Genomic DNA, 17,135 nt, shown 5'->3' with positions numbered 1-17,135 from the left:
ATGTCCCTTTACTTCTCTGTAGAGTTAGCCTTTTTTTCTCTCAACGTTATGGCAAGGTTTTCAGTTACTTGTATTCTAGAGTCGTTCCCAAATCGTTTTCTTGGTCCTCTCTGCAAAACCCCAATACTTCAGAATTCATTTATCACAAAAACTCTATATCCATAACTACTGACAGAAGGATTATGGCATATATTTCAATTATTTCAGGAGTACTCGTGCGTGCAGAAGTGAACCGTTAGTCAAACTGGACCACCAGCAATGCACACCTTACAACAGAGTTTAAATCTAAGCAAAACGAAATAAATACAGATGGTGATGTTCGTGTAACTTTTCTCGTGGTCACTCTTGTTCTTCTTGATATCATTCATTTCTCACTGACATCAATTTTTTCACCGGTGCAGAAAGCATTTCCCGATCATGACACTTTTCCTTCACGAAACAATCCCACTTGATTTTGAACTTTAGTATCATTCATTCATTCATTCATTCATTCATTCATTCATTCATTTATTTATTTATTTATTTATTTATTTATTCTGGTGTAGGTAAGGCCATCAGGCCTTCTCTTCCACAACACCAGGAATACAAATACAATAATAGAAATAAACAGAAAAAAATACACTATATACAAAATACAGCTACACAAGGAATAAAGAGAGAGAAAAAACACTATAAACAAAGTAAAGCCACACAAAAATATACACAGGTTGCAGTCACGCAAACTTTAAATGAGTGATTAAGTATCATAATTAATTGTATCCTAACTAATTAACTAACATAAACAAGAAACTTCGAATTTTAATCTAGATTAAAAAGAAAAAGAGAAAAAAAACACAAATCAATACTTCTAGCAATACTTAAAAACATTAACTAAGACAAAATTTTCCAATTTAATTTTGAATTGTGATAAAGTCCAGCAGACCCTGACGTCATTAGGTGACGAATTCCAGAGGCGAGGTAGGCCTATTTCTACAGTATAGGAAGATGAGTATAAAGACGTTCTATGATGAGGGATAGAAAGCAATGCTTGATGTCGGTTTCGAAGAGTTGTAAGAAATTGAAAGCGCGATAACAGATAATTCGGAGTAGAAGTATGCATGATTCTAAACAGAAGAGACAATGAATATATGTGGGCGTTTTAAAGACAATTCTTGGAACTTTCGTTAGTTCGTTAAAATAAACCAACTACAATTGCATCTATTTTGATACTTTATAATATATTGACAAGCAAAAATGAAACACACAAAAATATTGAAAGAGTAATGTAACCCATAAATAACTTTCCACTATTACCACATATTTTGTTTTCATCTTTTTGATTATTTAACGACATTGTATCGACTACTAGGTTATTTAGCGTCGATGAAATTGATGATAGCGAGCGCGATGATAGGAGGCCGAAGATTCGCTGTAGATTACCTGATATTCGCCTTACGTTCGGGAAAAGTCTGAGAAAACCAACCAGGTAATCAGACCAAGCGGGAATCGAACCCACGCTCGTGCGCAGCTTCGGATCGGCAGACACACTCGTCCTCAAACTGAACAGTATTTTCTTCTCACTCTTGAAGGATTTTCCACGTAAATGTTGACTTAGGACTCTGCTATCTCGTACTGTTCACGTTGGAATTTAAGATGAGCTTACTGTCACCTAATGGAAGATAGTATGCGGAAGGCCTGGGGAGTAACATTCTCTCTGCAATTTTTCCACGAGAGCAACGTTTAGAGGAGGTTTCTTTTTCGTATAGGGCGGTATCAGTTTCGAAGCCCGGACTAAGCTTGTTTTCGTCGATGGAGGTGCTCTGAATGCACATCGATATATAGTGGGGGTGTTACCAGAACTTGTAATCCCCTTTGCCCCTTCATTCGCAAATATTTCACCTTTATGCACGACAACGCCCGTTTACATGCCGCTTGCTACGTGACGGAATATATCGCGACGTCAGGATACGAACCCTGAGCTAACTAGCACGCAGACTAGACCTCAATTCCATTGAACACCTGTGAGATATGTTTGGCTAAAATGCATGGCATTGCAACTTCTACAGAGTGAGCCGTAAGTAATGTCGTTAATTCTGGTGGGTGATTCCTTCAGTAAAGAGCGACAAAAAAAAAGTCACATACTATTTTACTATGTTTTGAATAGTTTGCAAGAAAAACGTGCATTTTTAAAATACATTAATTATGAGATCTTGCAACGCTGCCACTAGCAGGCGGTACACATTAAGTTGTGTTGCTCTGAGCAACCCCTTCACTTGGTTTGTTGAAGGTCATTGCCATGTATATTGTTTTTAAGCTCGTAAGAAAAAATACAGACGATATAGCATTTAAGTTTTGTGTTTAAACTGTGTTAGAGAACGGAGAATGAACAATGCTCATTTCATGTTAAAATCTTGGAACATTTAAAATAAATTCTACAATATAAATTTAATTAAATGTTCAGAGAACATAGACAATAAGACACGTTTATTTCAAACTAAAGTGAAAAGATTATGAAAGATTTCTACACTCCCATTTCAATTGAATATTCTAAAGATCGTAAGCGATAATGATACATATTTCACGTTATAAAAACAAAATTTCGAAACATCTAAAACTCTAAAGGAAAAAATAAAAATACTATATGCTTATTTTACGTTAAAGTAACGAACAAAATTAAGATAGTAATGTTATGAAACAAGTTAAAATTGTTACAGTTTATTACATGAGTAAATCTTATGAAACGAACGTGGTGATACCTGTAATAATTGTATAACATTATAGATGAGTTTCATACAGTCTATTTTGTACGACAGTATTATAAAACAATATTAATAAAGAAATAACATCAACATTTGTAATGACTTGTGCTTTGGTATCATGATCTATGAAGAAAGAGGTTACTATAACAACAATTGACAACAATGATAATTATTATAGCATTGGCAAATCGTTTCAAAATGTTAACTTTATGATACAAGTTGTGCCTTCTTAATAGAAATCATGACGTTTTGGTTGGCATGGTAGTATTTTAACAGTTTTTACAGCACTAGTACAATAATGTGGCATATTACGCACTATTTTCACTAACGATGAAGATTGTTTTGTAATCGAGTCAAAAATGTATTATCTTTAAACTCTTCGGTGAACACAGCCAAAAAGAAATGCTTATTTTACATTCTACAAATAATAATAATAATAATAATAATAATAATAATAATAATAATAATAATAATAATAATAGATACACATTAATTTTTTTATATAAGAACTCTCTAGCACCCCCAGAAAGAGTAAGTTACATACTTGTGTTCAGGGGCCATTCCACTTAAGTTAATGTTAAGACATTTTAAAGTTAATGTTAAGTTATTTTAACGTAATTAATGATTTAAAAAATCTCCGTTTTTGTCGCACTACGAGCATTTTTTTTCATCCGGTTAGAAATAGTTCCCTTCCACTTTAATTTTTAAAGTAGTAATCGGTAAACTTACACACAAGAAATCAAATTTCCCGAGCCATATTTAAAAGCAATTGTGTTATGTGTACATTTCTCGTTGTCTCACCCATTCCTTGTATATGCGAGCCGCATCTGTCTAGGTATCTTTACAGCGTTGTCACAGTGGAAACACAATGTTTTAAAATTCCTTTGCAGAACCCACGAGGTTTTAAGATTTCTTTGTAGAACGAGAACTTACATTCGTTTGGATCAAATTTCTCCACATTTAAAGGACAAAACTAAAATTCCTTCAGTCATTTATTATCATAATACATTGCCCTGTCCACGCCTGTGGAGTAACGGCTAGCGCGTCTGGCCGCGAAACCAAGTGGCCCGGCTTCGATTCCCGGTCGGGGCAAGTTATCTGGTTGAGGTTTTTTCTGGGGTTTTCCCTCAACCCAATATGAGCAAATGCTGGGTAACTTTCGGTGCTGGACCCCGGACTCATTTCACCGGCATTATCACTTTCATCGCATTCAGAAGCTAAATAACCTAAGCTGTTGATAAAGCGTCGTAAAATAACCTACTGAAAAAATACACTGCTCTCTTAAATTGATTGAGCATATTGGGAATTAATTCAATAGCTTTACCAAAATATTCTATGAATTAATTTATATAAAATATTTTTTTTCTCGAAAAGTACAAACGAGCTAAATTATATGAAACTTTTTTGTTTGAAATATCTCAAAGAATAACACCTTGAAATTAATGACATTACTTGCGGTTCGCCCTGTATATTCTGAACGGAAAGAGAGCAACATTGCTGCATGTGTGAATGCGCATCGCACAGCTGATCCAGGAACTTGTAGCCAGCATACTGTATATTGGCACATGAAGACCGTCATTGTCGCCAATGCTACTGAAGACCAATATATATATATATATATATATATATATATATATATATATATATATATATATATATATATGAGAGTAAGTGTACAGAGACAGCATGAAAAATTTCAGTTGCATAAATATATGTTAAAATCGTAATAAGTCCGTATATTGTAATGCCTTCCTCAAAATTTGTAAAAATTACAGAATTTAAAGGCATTAAGAATACAAAGCAAAAGGAAGTTGACAACGGAGCGTGTATAGGGCACCTGTTCAACTTCTTCATAATACTGTACCGCGGTAATTTATATATAAAAAGTACTTTTAAGTTAAAATATATTATTAAGGAAGGAAGTAGGGTTGTCAGTTTTTTCAGAATGTAAATAACGGGCAGTTGCAACATGCAACTCGAGGAAAATATGAGGAGGGAATTTCTAAGAGAGGGCGAGAGAGAGAGAGAAAGAGAGAGAGCGCAATTTGTTGAGCGCCATCTCAGAGCATACTAGGAACTATTTATAGCACGTTAAAGTGCAGTGTAAGGAAAAAAATTGTCTTACACCATTGAAACTGTTGTATTATTAACTATTAGTTTATTTATATAAATAAAATTTGCAAGGGGCATTAATGAAATATATAGGGAAGATATAATTGCAAAGGTTGTGTTTATAATGTTCTCTTTTTCTAAATGCAACTGGCCCCCTTTGTTTCATGTGGACGAGAAGCACTCATTTTGGCTTCAAACGTTTTTTGCGTCATGCAACACACAACCCAACAGCAATATCACTGTACCAATAACAATCAGCAGCTATTGCTTGGGAATAAAACTACTCTTAACTGAAACAGAGGTTTAAATTACGTTTCTACAAATATTGATGTTAATAAAAAGTGACTTTTTTATGTAATTGTACAACAGGATATTCCTACAAACAGTAAGGGAAAAGAATACAATAAAAATTAAAAAAAAAAACATTGTCCGTTTGTGATGTAATATCTTTATAGACGGAATTTTTGGTGCCTGTAAGGATTTCACACAAGATAAGATTTTCAGGCCTCAAATATGGAATAGTCCGTACAATAAGACTCCGAACCCAGCGGTCACGGGTTCAATTCCCGGTCAGGACGAGTGCCTGGGTGAGGTTTATTCGGGGTTCTTCCCTCACTCCTATGGATGAATATCAGGTAACTTTATCAGGCGATTGGAACCCCACTCATCTTCGCCACTTCCTTTCCTCCCCCTATCATCCTTTGTCATCATCCCGTTTCTGGTTTTTCAGATCACTCTACAGGCGGCCTCCCGGGACTACTGGCTCTCTCGACCGGCCTCCGTGGAATGTAGTTAAACATTGGATGGCTTCTGCAACGAGCACCCGAGGCGAAGCTACTCGGGGGAGGAGTTTCGCCTCGGACCGACAGGGGGAAGTTGCCGAAGCAGGAATGGTATATGGAATTCTGTTGGATGTAGGGACCGGTCATTAGTGATGTGGTTGGGTTGGTGCGCGTAGGGGATCTATGGCACGCAACTCATTCCATATCGAGGATTAGCGCAATAAATCTCAACAAGTCGCAGTGCTAGGCCATCCGTGCCCCCCTCACTTAAATTCCATTCCATTCCGTACAATACGGAACATCTGGCAATCCTAGAAGTAAGTGAAAGATTTCTTTTCCAGCAAGATAATTTTCATTTTCAAAACAGAGGCTGTCATGAAACCGGCTCTATAGATTTTCTACGTGAAGATTTTTGTTACACAATATGTGGTGGTTTGTCCATGTCCACAAGGCGACAGTTTCAGAAAATTATGACTCCATCTAAAACCGCAGACGACAATTTTATGGCTTAAAATATCTATAAGCTTTATTTTCTAAAATTGAGAAATCACTAGGCGTCATGAAAATAGAGAAAAAATAATTAGACATATATTTATAACTCAATGACTAAATTTTTAGATATTAAAAATAGCTACACGAATTAATTCATAAAACTGATGCATAACTTCGCAGTAGTTATGAAAAAGAGTAAAATAAAAAAATCATCTGAATATTTTTTTTCGTAGACAAGGGGGACAAAGGCGGATAGGCAATTCCCGGTCTCTGATCGGGTCAAAAACCCTGATAGAACTGATATTTAACACTCGCTGTGAATTTCGGTGAACTCGAAAGGCATAATTAGTCAATATCAATTCCAACTTATCATATTATACTCAATCTATTTTGGGGGGGGGGTATCACTTTCTTTATGAATGATATGTTATGTGAATATTTTTCTTAACTCTTTATTATGTTATTAACGTTTAAAACACAGCTGCAATATTAAGAAATTGGTGTTAGTACTTTGTTTTACAGACAATATAGAAAATATTAAATAGAAAGAAGCCATATAAAAATAATGACATAAAATTTCACGTTCCGTTTGAAGTTTGTGCACCACTGTTTTCTTAATCCAACAGGCCGCTTATTTCTCATTCTATATCTAGCGCTTGATGCCCGCGCACGACGTCAAGGTCAGAAAAATGCGCTTGCTTTGACATCACTGGTCTAACGTCTTGTATTGCCTCTGATGAAAGCCCGGCGTCCTTGCTGACTGTCGCAGGAGTCTTATCACATATTCGTCTAGAACAGTGATGTCAAAGCAAGCGCATTTTTCTGACCTTGACGTCGCGCGCGGGCAGCAAGCGCTAAGTATGAAAAGAGGAAGGGTTGTGTATATGAATAAACAACCTGTTAGATTAAGAAAACATTGGTGCAGAAACTTCAAAAGGAACGTGAAATTTTATGTCGTTATTTTTATATGGCTTCTTTCTGTTTAATATTATCTATATTGTCTGTAAAACAAAAGTACTAACACTGATTTCTTAATATTGCACTTGTGTTTTAAATCTTAATAACATAATAGAGAGTTAAGAAGGAATATTCACTTAAATTCCATAGTAGTATAATTATACTGTTTTAAGTGAATGAAACACATAATTCATAAAGAAAGTGATAATCCAAAGAAAGAGAATGAGTATGACATAAGTTGGAATTTATATTGATGGTATCTTTAGCCTTACAAAAGCAATCAATAAAATAATCAAAACAATATTACAGTACAAAGCAAAGTTACCTAGGTATTATATCTGTTTTAAGTGTAACTAATATTACATAACAAAACTCTTATCGCAATATGCGTTTAAGGTGATATTTGTGAGCAACTTCCTATCGTCAGAATATTAAATTATTTCCTCTAAATCTGCTGAAGCTATAGAGTTGACATTTTTACAACACATGGCACGTATCTTTTGCTTTGTTAATTCATTTCCCTACAAACAATTTCCATGCGAATATTTTCAAAATTTTCGATACACTATCTTCAGTAATACGTATATACGGTATATTAGATTTACGAAAACATTCTGTAAGGCTACTAAATAAATAGGCCTATACCTGAAAATTTTACTTTTCTATACGAAAAGTTGAGAAAATATTTATTTTGAATAAAAAAATCAAACTTGTGAAAAATGAGCATTAAAATTAAAACTTACATTCTTATAATGCACTTAAACTTCTCAGGCAAATCTAAAAATTAACATTGGATACAGTTTCAATAAGTTCTCTTCCCTTTACCTATTGAATCAGTGCTAGGCATCCCTGAATATAGCTCGACCAAGCGGCATATACTACCTCTTTCGTCTGTCTCTTTCCTTTCCGCCGAAAAGTGCTCAGGCTCTCCTGAGCTCTAAAGCGCGCGCTTGCTCCTGTGGGCATCAATTGACATGCCTGGTCTAGAATCAGGTCGACATAAGGTTGTAGACTCTGTGAGCTATGGGTATGAAAACTTCCGGTTTTAGCATCATTAGAATTATTATAGCGAGGTAGTTCCCATCCATTACTTTCTCTTTCTCGCTGCCTGTGCCATATATATATATTTCTCTCAGGCCCTCTCGTTCCCGTCAATAAAATTTCAAATACAAATTAGAATCTCATACACTACTGAATTATTAATTAGACATCGATAAGGTGTTTCGGGGGATGAAGCATACGGTGGGGTAGATTTTGCTGGGATGGTTAGGTTTCCCCAATCATAATTGCTCATATTTTATCATAATATTTCCTTATGTTTACTAATGAAATTGCTTTTGCCGCTCGTTTTTCAGCATAATTTAATTTTATTATCCCACCAGTTAATTATGACGAACGCATATTAACGAATAGGATATATTTTAAATAAACCCGAGTTTCTGCTTTTACTCATAGTCGGTGTGTTTACAGTAAAATCAAATATTGCAATCAATGACATTTTTATCAGAAGCTCATTTCTTCGCATAAAATAAGTTTAATGATCACGTATGGTCCTGGAGTACCTGCAGCTCACTGAGTATATTCAAATCGCATGCATGGCTTATGATGTAGTATTAATATTTGGATGGAATGCAAATTGCCACTGTTGTTTCTGTGAGGCAATGGTCAGACGTAGCGATATTAGCAAACAGTAATGTACGCATACCGGAACTATTGGTAACAATTCGCATTTAGTTATTCTTCGTAGTTTATTGTTTTCTTTAACAACGCTCCTGATTCTAGTTTTACATTTATTGTCATCTTATTACTTATAGGGTATAAAAACATAAGTTCATCTATAACATTAATTCCATTGATCTATCGTCCCAAAGAATTTGGAGGATTGTGTTTTGAACGTCATAGATTTTTCCAGTATAACTCCAACATACCAGTAAATACTGCAGTTGTCTTCATTGCAAGTCGATTTTTCAAAGAAGAATGGTCATGAAGTGTTGGAACGTCTGCTCGAGAAATAACGGTACACATCTTGGTTGAAGACCGAATGCAAGGTTGGGGGCATGTTGACATACGACATCAATCGCTTCCACTGATTTCTGATTGTTCTCTTAAAGATTAATGTCGTATTTAACACTGGGCTATTATGAGACTTCTTAAAATGCTTCATTCAGTGTAATATATTTAAATAAAGATTACACTTGGCGGATCTTCATCTTTGCAACACATTCGAATTTTGAAGATTTATTCGTAACAGTGAATACGGAAGAAAACAAAACAAAACCGCAGAAAACATTAAGCCTGACACGGACTGCCTAACATACAGCTCGAGACAAATGGAACAGTCTTTTTTTCTATAGCAGGTTTGCAGAACACATTAAGATCTGAAACTCGAATTTCACAGTACCACAAATTTATTTAACATCTCTATTCAAAGTAAAATGTATAGGTGCAACATTAAATAACATATATTTTTTAGTATTTAAATAATACTAATTAATATCATTTTTTAAATTATGGTTTATTTAACGACACTCGCAACTGCCGAGGTTATATCAGCGTCGTCGGTGTGCCGGAATTTTGTCCCGCAGGAGTTCTTTTACATGCCACTAAATCTAGTGATATGAGCCTGCCGCATTTAAGCACACTTAAATGCCATCGACCTGGGCCGGGATCGAACCCGCAACCTCGGATGCAGAAGGCCAGCGCTATACCAACTGCACCACTCATGGCGACAATTAATATGAAAACAATTAATTTAGATGCTATTGAAATGCCGAGGTTCATCGATGATTTCAGCATTCTACGTCAAAAAAATCAAATGATGGAATGTCCTGTAGACTTAGAAACATTTCATGGTTTCAGTTTTTATTGACCATTTGCTTGGAAACAATATCAAGTTAAACTTTACAGTTATGTTCACACTTCTATTTGTAATGCTGTGTAATAAATGGGATACGAAAGTCCTTGTCTGGAGGAGTAGGTAGTGTTCAGTCAACTTCAATACACATCAATTCACGTCAGGATTGAAAGAATACCTCCGAGGAGAAATGCTGCAATACGCTTGTCTAAGCAAATTAATTCTTTAACGGAGGTCGTCTTTAATCCAGTGTCTGGATATAAATGTACATTATCTGATCGAAAACGTCAAATGTTCAATTAAAAGACGTACCATACAGAGCGATTACTCATTAGTATGCATATGGTCAACAATAACAAGAACAGGCCAATAGCAGACTGTTCCGTACATTAATATGAAATTGGTGTTTACTGTGAATTCTTACCTAATTGGTCGTTCGCCGCAGAGAAGTTCAATTCTTGTCCGTATCACTATTACACAAAACTCCACACATCAACACAATATGCGCAATGAAAGATAAAGCTACTGTAGTCTATGCGTCAACGAATCCATTGTTTTCCAAAGAATCTTCCTCAGCACTTGGACCGGAATAAAAGTCTCCAGATATACTGTTTACAAAATAGGAATGTAGCTAATGAACGTTCTTTAACCTCAACTATTCAGCAAAGTTTAAAACTTAGAGAATTTATGAGAGTATACATACGTACGTAATTTGAACCAATGAAACGTTGTCAAGACTGAATTATTAACAAATCACAACGGAATAACAGTTCTCGTTCGCACAGAAGTGGTCAGAACTTATGATGAATCGCTAGGTGCGAACTAGACGACACCTCTCAGCTGCTCTCGACTCAACACGACGGACACCCGCTCCACACTAACCACAGCTCGTCCGACCGGCCGGCAGGCCGGCCTGCTAGCTCAACAGGTAGGAAGACGAGCAGTTCAACGTAGGCATTCGCTTCAATCAGACTGAAGTAGGTCTTGTACAGTTAACCAAACTACTCTTCGGAAGAAATAACTCTCACCTCGGGCAACTCCCTCCAGACAGGGTCACCATGCCTTAGAGTGTGGGTATCGTATCGAACGTAGAGTATAAATAAACTTGAGGGTTTTAAGGCATAGTTTTGGTGTTACTCGGAGAATATGGTCTTGTGTTCGAAACCAACCTGAGATATGTATGTCTACCCGTTGCCAATGTGATGTCTTATATTATATTGGTCCGACACGACGTCGTGTTCAAACCAGTACACGAAAGTCCCATCACATATTAGTTTATATTGTGAAGGTGGAATTGTCTCAAATAGCAGAGTAAAGTGTTAAGAAGGAAAAATGAACGAAAGAGGAAACCAAAACGGAAGCAGTGAAGATAACGAGAGGAGAAATGGCAGATATGTCACATGTATGTCACATATATGATAAAATATGTCTGCCATTCTCTCCACACTATGTCGATCAAACGTCATAGAAACCCTGCAATTCAAGTATCTACACATGAGAAATTAAATTACGCTGCGAATAGCTCAAAGGAAATGAAACATATAAACAAGGGAAAATAAAAGAAAAGAATAAAAAAGAGAAGACAAGAAATGAAAAGAAAACAAAACAAAACAAAAAAGAAAAGAAGAAATAGAAAAGAAAAGAGAAGAAAATATATTAAAATAAGAGAATAGAAAAGAAAAGAGAAAAAAAAACGAAAAGAAAAAAACAAAAAAGAGAAAAGAAAAGAAAACAAACGTAATGAAAAGAAAAAACAGAAAAGAGAATAAAGCAAAGGAAAATAAAAAGAAAGAAAAATGGAAAAGAAAAGAGAATAAAACAAAAGAAAAAAGAAGAAAACAAAAGAACAGAGAAGAAAACAAAAGAAAAGAAAAAATAAAAAAGGAAAGGCAATAGAACAAAAGGAAAGAAAATAAAAAAGAAAAAAGAAAAGAGAAGAAAACAAAAGAAAAGAAAAAAGAAGAGAAAACAAAAGAAAAGGAAAGAAAAGAAACGAGAAGAAAAAATGTGAGATGTCCTGTATTGTTTCGGTGCATAATCAGAGTCGTGCTGATTCCATGTCATGAAAGTTCATCCGGGTGTCTAGTGTCAGATTCAATTTCCCTACCCCTCAAAAAAGAGGCCAACTCTCTTCAAGCGCTGTAGCGTTTTATAGTTAAAAATATAGTTAAATAACTGCATATATTTAATTATTTACTTAAATATGAGGGGCATTCAAATGAAAACGGGTCAGATGCCAAAAAGTATAATAGAACATTTATTATCTCAAAAGTAATCTCCAAAATTGTTTACACATTTATCCCACTGCGAGACAAGGTGATCAGTCCCATTATTGAAAAAGCTTGTGGGCTATCTACCGAACCAGTTCTTTACCCAGTTACACACGTCTTCGTTCGATGCAAAACGAAGTCCACGAATGTATTTCTTCAACTCTCCAAGAGTGAAAATTGCATGGGTAGAGATCTGGGCTGTAAAGAGGGGTGTTGAAGTTTTCCCAAACCAAATCTCTCAATCGTATTCCTCACGAAGTTAGCAGTATGTGGGCGACATTATAGTGAAGAAAACGCCGTTCGAAAGTGTTCCAGGGCGTTTTGACTTTGGCGCGTCTCAGTTTCTGTAACGTTTCTTCATAACGCTGTACATTGATTGTGGCCCCATGCTCGAGAAACTCAACAAGCAGAGGACCCCTAGAATTGAAGAATGTCAACATGACTTTACCGGAACTTGTGTGTATTGCTTTGGACTTTTCCGGTGGGGGAAATCCATGTGTTTCCATTGTTGATTCTGTCGTTTGCTCTTCGGTTCAAAATGGTGACATCACGAATCGTCCCCAGTGACAATAGAGGACAGAAATGCACACTCTTCCTCATGGTATCGTTGCAAGTGACCCAGTGAAGCAGCCATTCTGTTTGTTTTTTTTTTCCTCCGTCAACTGATGTGGAACCCATTGCGCGCAGATTTTTCGGTAATGCAGGTGCTTCGTGACTTATTCCCACCAAACGACGAAGATTTTCCACGGTGATCCGTCGATTTCCCCGTATAAGATCATCAACCTCAGCAATAACAGCAGGAGTGATGGCACGATGAGCCTGTCCTGGGAGAGCATCGTCTTGCAGTGGCACGCGTCCCTTGGAATCTCTTGTGCCATTGCAGTACACGCGAACATGGCATGCTGTGTTCGTCATAAACAGCAGACGATGGATTTATCGTCCTCCTACTCCTTCAGCAGTCAAAAATCGCACTACACCTCGCTGTTCTTTACCTGGCTCCATTAGTGATGTTGGACGAACACACGTATCTCTGACCTCACTTCCAGCACAATAAACGAACGAATAGTGTGTAAGCACAGGTTTCATAATCTTTATTCAAGCTTTAATTCTCAACCTTACAGTTAGTATGGGCAGCTGTGGCTTGCTGTTTTGCATTCGGCTATTTACTGAGGAGATTTAAAGATGTGAAGAATTTGAAGGGAAGTTTCGACACGAGTTCACTGACAATTTCTTTGGATACCGGTAATGAAGTGTTTCGCCGTGGATCCTTATTTTCGTACTTCAGTGGTGTGTTCACGATTCCTCGGTCATATAATTGAAAGGGTGAGAATTATATAGTCCTAAGCCACAAATATAAAATTTTACAGGATGGCGTATTAAAAGTTTATAGTCCAATGCTATTACGGTCGGTATGACGAATTCTTAAGCTCATACTTGTGTTATTTGTTGAGTAAGTTTCATAATATTTTACTAGTAAAAAAAAAAAGTAAATCCATGGCGCTGCAGCCCTGAAGGGCCAAGTCCGACCATCCGGCTGCTGGCCTCACGTTCACATGCCGAAGCAGAGGTGGACGATCATCCAAGCAGAATGGAGGTATCGTGTGGTTAGCACGATGATCCCCCCAGCCGTTATAACTGGTTTGCTGAATCGGATTTTCGCTACCTATCGTAGCTCCCCAAGTGCATCACGATGCTGGGTGGACACCGGTCCCATACACTGGCCGAAATTTCATGAGAAAATTTCTTCCCCCATGAGGACTCGAACCAACGCGCATTCCGTAACGCGAGTCCTAGGCAGGATGCCTTAGACCGCGACGCCACGGCGCGTGACTCTTTTACTAGTAGCTTCTCCATATTTGTAAGAAATGAATTCGCACAAAAAGGATTTTTGTTCAAAGTGTGGCTTTGGATTATATCATTCTTTCCACTTCAATTATTAGACAAGGAATAATTTCATCGACTATATCAGAGCTACGGGTCATTTGGGAAAATATGAAAGGTTTAGTTTTTCAAGAGATTAGATTAGGTTAGGTTAGGTTAAGTTAGGTTAGGTTACGGTGACTACGGGCGGATTAGGACGACTCTTTGCTCATCGGCCATACTGAGACCTATTGTGCACCCCCAATATTATGGGATGAATGAGAGAGAAATGGCCACCGGCGTGGCTCAGTCGGTTAAGGCGTTTGCCTGCCTGTCTGAAGTTGCGCTTGGGCACGGGTTCGATCCCCGCTTGGACTGATTACCTGGTTGGGATGTTTTCCCCAACCGTAAGGTGAATGCCAGGTAATCTACGGCGAATCCTCGGCCTCATCTCGCCAATTACCATCTCGCTATTACCAATCTCTTCAATGTTAAATAACCTCGTTGTTGATACAGCGTCGTTAAATAACAAAAAAAAAAAAGGAAAATGAGAGAGAAATGGCACATGGGGATTCTTAGGATTTGTTTGAACTATTTCCACTACAGAAATAATATCACAAGTAAAGATGTATCGACAAATTATTAATGTTTATAGAACTTAAAATGTGCACGTGCACATTTACCGCTGCATGTAAGTTATGTTAGTGTGTTCGAAATCAGTTGTCTAGCTAGCTAAGTTTTGGGACAAGGGCTGGGCACCGGGAGCAAATCCAAACTCTAAACGGGGACGCTTAATATTCATCCGTCACGGCTTCAACGCTGCGCGATGTTCGGCGGGGAAGAAACGGGTTGAAGAGGAGTCATATGGCTCCCCGTGAAGGAGTAGAATTAGCTCTTGGTGCCCAGCCCTGTTTTAGGCAGAAGTTGCCTGTCCATGAATCGCATTGTGTGATTGTATGGTATAGGATAGGGATGTTATTAAAAATTTGCTTTAGGTTATGTCGCCTGCAAAGATCGTAACATCATGAAAAAAGAAACAAAGAGATAAAACGAAGATAAATGAACAAGGTAGGGCGAGAGAAAAGAAGGAAATAGGTTAGATGGAAGAAAGATAAAGAAATAAAGTGAGGATTGGGCAAAGAAGTAGGAAATAAAAGAAGAAAGAAACGACAGCAAAAGAAGAAATAATAAAGGATGCGAGAAAGAAAAATATAAATTAAAAATATAAAACTTTCTTAAAATTAAAATGTTAAATGTGTTAAAAATATATTAAAAAGTTAATGTACCTTAGTGTTAGACGGACCTATTTCGACACAGGTGTAGCCTGTAGTTTGAGAGAGAAAGAAATGAAGAAAAGAACGAGAAAAAGACAATGAAATGAAGAAAAGGGAGGAAATGAAGGAAAATTGAAATTGAGAAGAAAGGGAGAGAAAAATAATGTAAGGAAGAAATTATATCACAGAAGAGAAAGAAGTAAAGGAAAAATAGAGAAAGTATGTACAAGAATAAAGGAAAGAAGAAAGGACAAACGGAAAGGAAAAATATATGGAATGGAATGGAATTTAAGTGAGGGGAGCACGGATGGCCCAGCACTGCGACCTGTTGAGATCTATTGCGCTAACCCTCAATATGAAATGAGTTGCGTGCCATAGATCCCCTACGCGCACCAACCCAACCACATAACTCCCTGACGACCGGTCCCTACAGTCAACAGAAATCCATATACCATTCCTGCTTCGGCAACTTCCCCCAAGGCCCCCCTGTCGGTCCGAGGCGAAACTCCTCCCCCGAGTAGGTCCGCCTCGGGTGCTCGTTACAGAAGCCATCCAACGTCGTTGAGCTACATTCTACGGAGGCCGGTCGAGAGAGCCAGTAGTTCCGGGAGGCCTCTGTAGAGTGATCTGAAAAATTAGAAACTGGATGATGAAGAAAGGATGATGTGGGAGTAAAGGAAGTGGCAAATATGATCGCCTGCTAAAGTTACCTGATATTTATCCATAGGAGTGAGGGGAAAACCCCGAAAAAACCTCACCCAGGCAACTCGTTCTGACCGGGAATCGAACCCGGGACCGATGGGTTCGGAGTTAGACTCGCTAACCCCTCAGCCACAACGGTGGACAAATAAATATATAAAAAGAGAGGAAAAGAATGAAGGAAGATAAATAAAAAAAGAAACAATTGAAGTGTGAAAGTAATAATTAAAGAACGAATTGATGGATGACACAGAAAGAGTAAAGGGCGAAAGAAAAGAAGTAGAAAGGAAAGAAAGAAAGGAGATGGAATAAATTAAATTAGCCTAATAATTTTACAACATTTTTCGCGAATGTTTGTACATGTAACAAATTCAAGTGAGATTCGTTTCGGAGATTAAGCGTTATAAAATTAATTTAGAGAACATATTGAACCTACTTGTCAATATAATCAAGTAAATAATTATATAAAGAATCTTTATTTGACGTCACATTTTATTGTTAATCACTTAACACGTGAACAACATGTAATATCAAGTAGTGACTGCGAGTACTTACATCTTTGAGGCATCATCGGGTAGCGTATAAAATTAAGTCTTATCAACGCAATAATTGAAGCTGTGTTGTATAATCATCTTAAAATGTAATAAATTAAACAATATAAATTACAAAGAACATGTTTAGATGAGCATAAAATCTAGAATTCATAAAGGTGTGAACATGAATTAATTAAACCATCTAAAATTATAAAATTACACCAATATATATCTGTTTTGATTAAATGAACAGAAATTTGATCCGAACAAATGTAACTTTTCGTTCTGAAAATAAATAAAAAAAATATTACATCTGTTCGGATCAAAATTCTAAAGAACAAAACAATTTTTTATCAGTAATTTATCAATAGTAATCTCACTAGAGGTTTCGATTTGTCTAGAGAAAATCAAAACTCGAGTGGGATTTAACTGACTATTACACGGTTAGAAGAAAGTACATAAAGATTAGAAGTAACAAAGTATTCCAATAGAATAAAATATTAATTGACTTACGAAAATACAAAAATGTCTTCAAATTTGTACCATCTCAACATTATAAATATT

The 17,135-nt window shown here is 36.7% G+C and overlaps 1 protein-coding gene across 2 annotated transcripts in view; it reads right to left on the bottom strand.

Annotated features, from left to right (window-relative positions):
- The window catches only part of LOC138707588 (uncharacterized), a 121,254-nt gene that overhangs the window by 91,265 nt on the left and 12,854 nt on the right, over window positions 1–17,135 (bottom strand). Inside the window, exon 1 of one of the 2 annotated variants that reach the window (XM_069837196.1) lies at window positions 10,360–10,799. The exons of the other annotated variant lie outside the window; for it this stretch is intronic. The gene's annotated coding sequence lies outside the window, so the exon portion shown is untranslated. Of the gene's footprint in view, window positions 1–10,359; window positions 10,800–17,135 lie in introns of those variants that run through there. 2 annotated transcript variants of the gene reach the window in all.

Source organism: Periplaneta americana, chromosome 10 (assembly GCF_040183065.1).
Source record: "Periplaneta americana isolate PAMFEO1 chromosome 10, P.americana_PAMFEO1_priV1, whole genome shotgun sequence".
NCBI classification, from domain to species: Eukaryota; Metazoa; Arthropoda; class Insecta; order Blattodea; family Blattidae; genus Periplaneta; species Periplaneta americana.
Note: the sequence above shows the minus strand (reverse complement) of the source record. Positions and strands in the feature narration are given on the sequence as shown.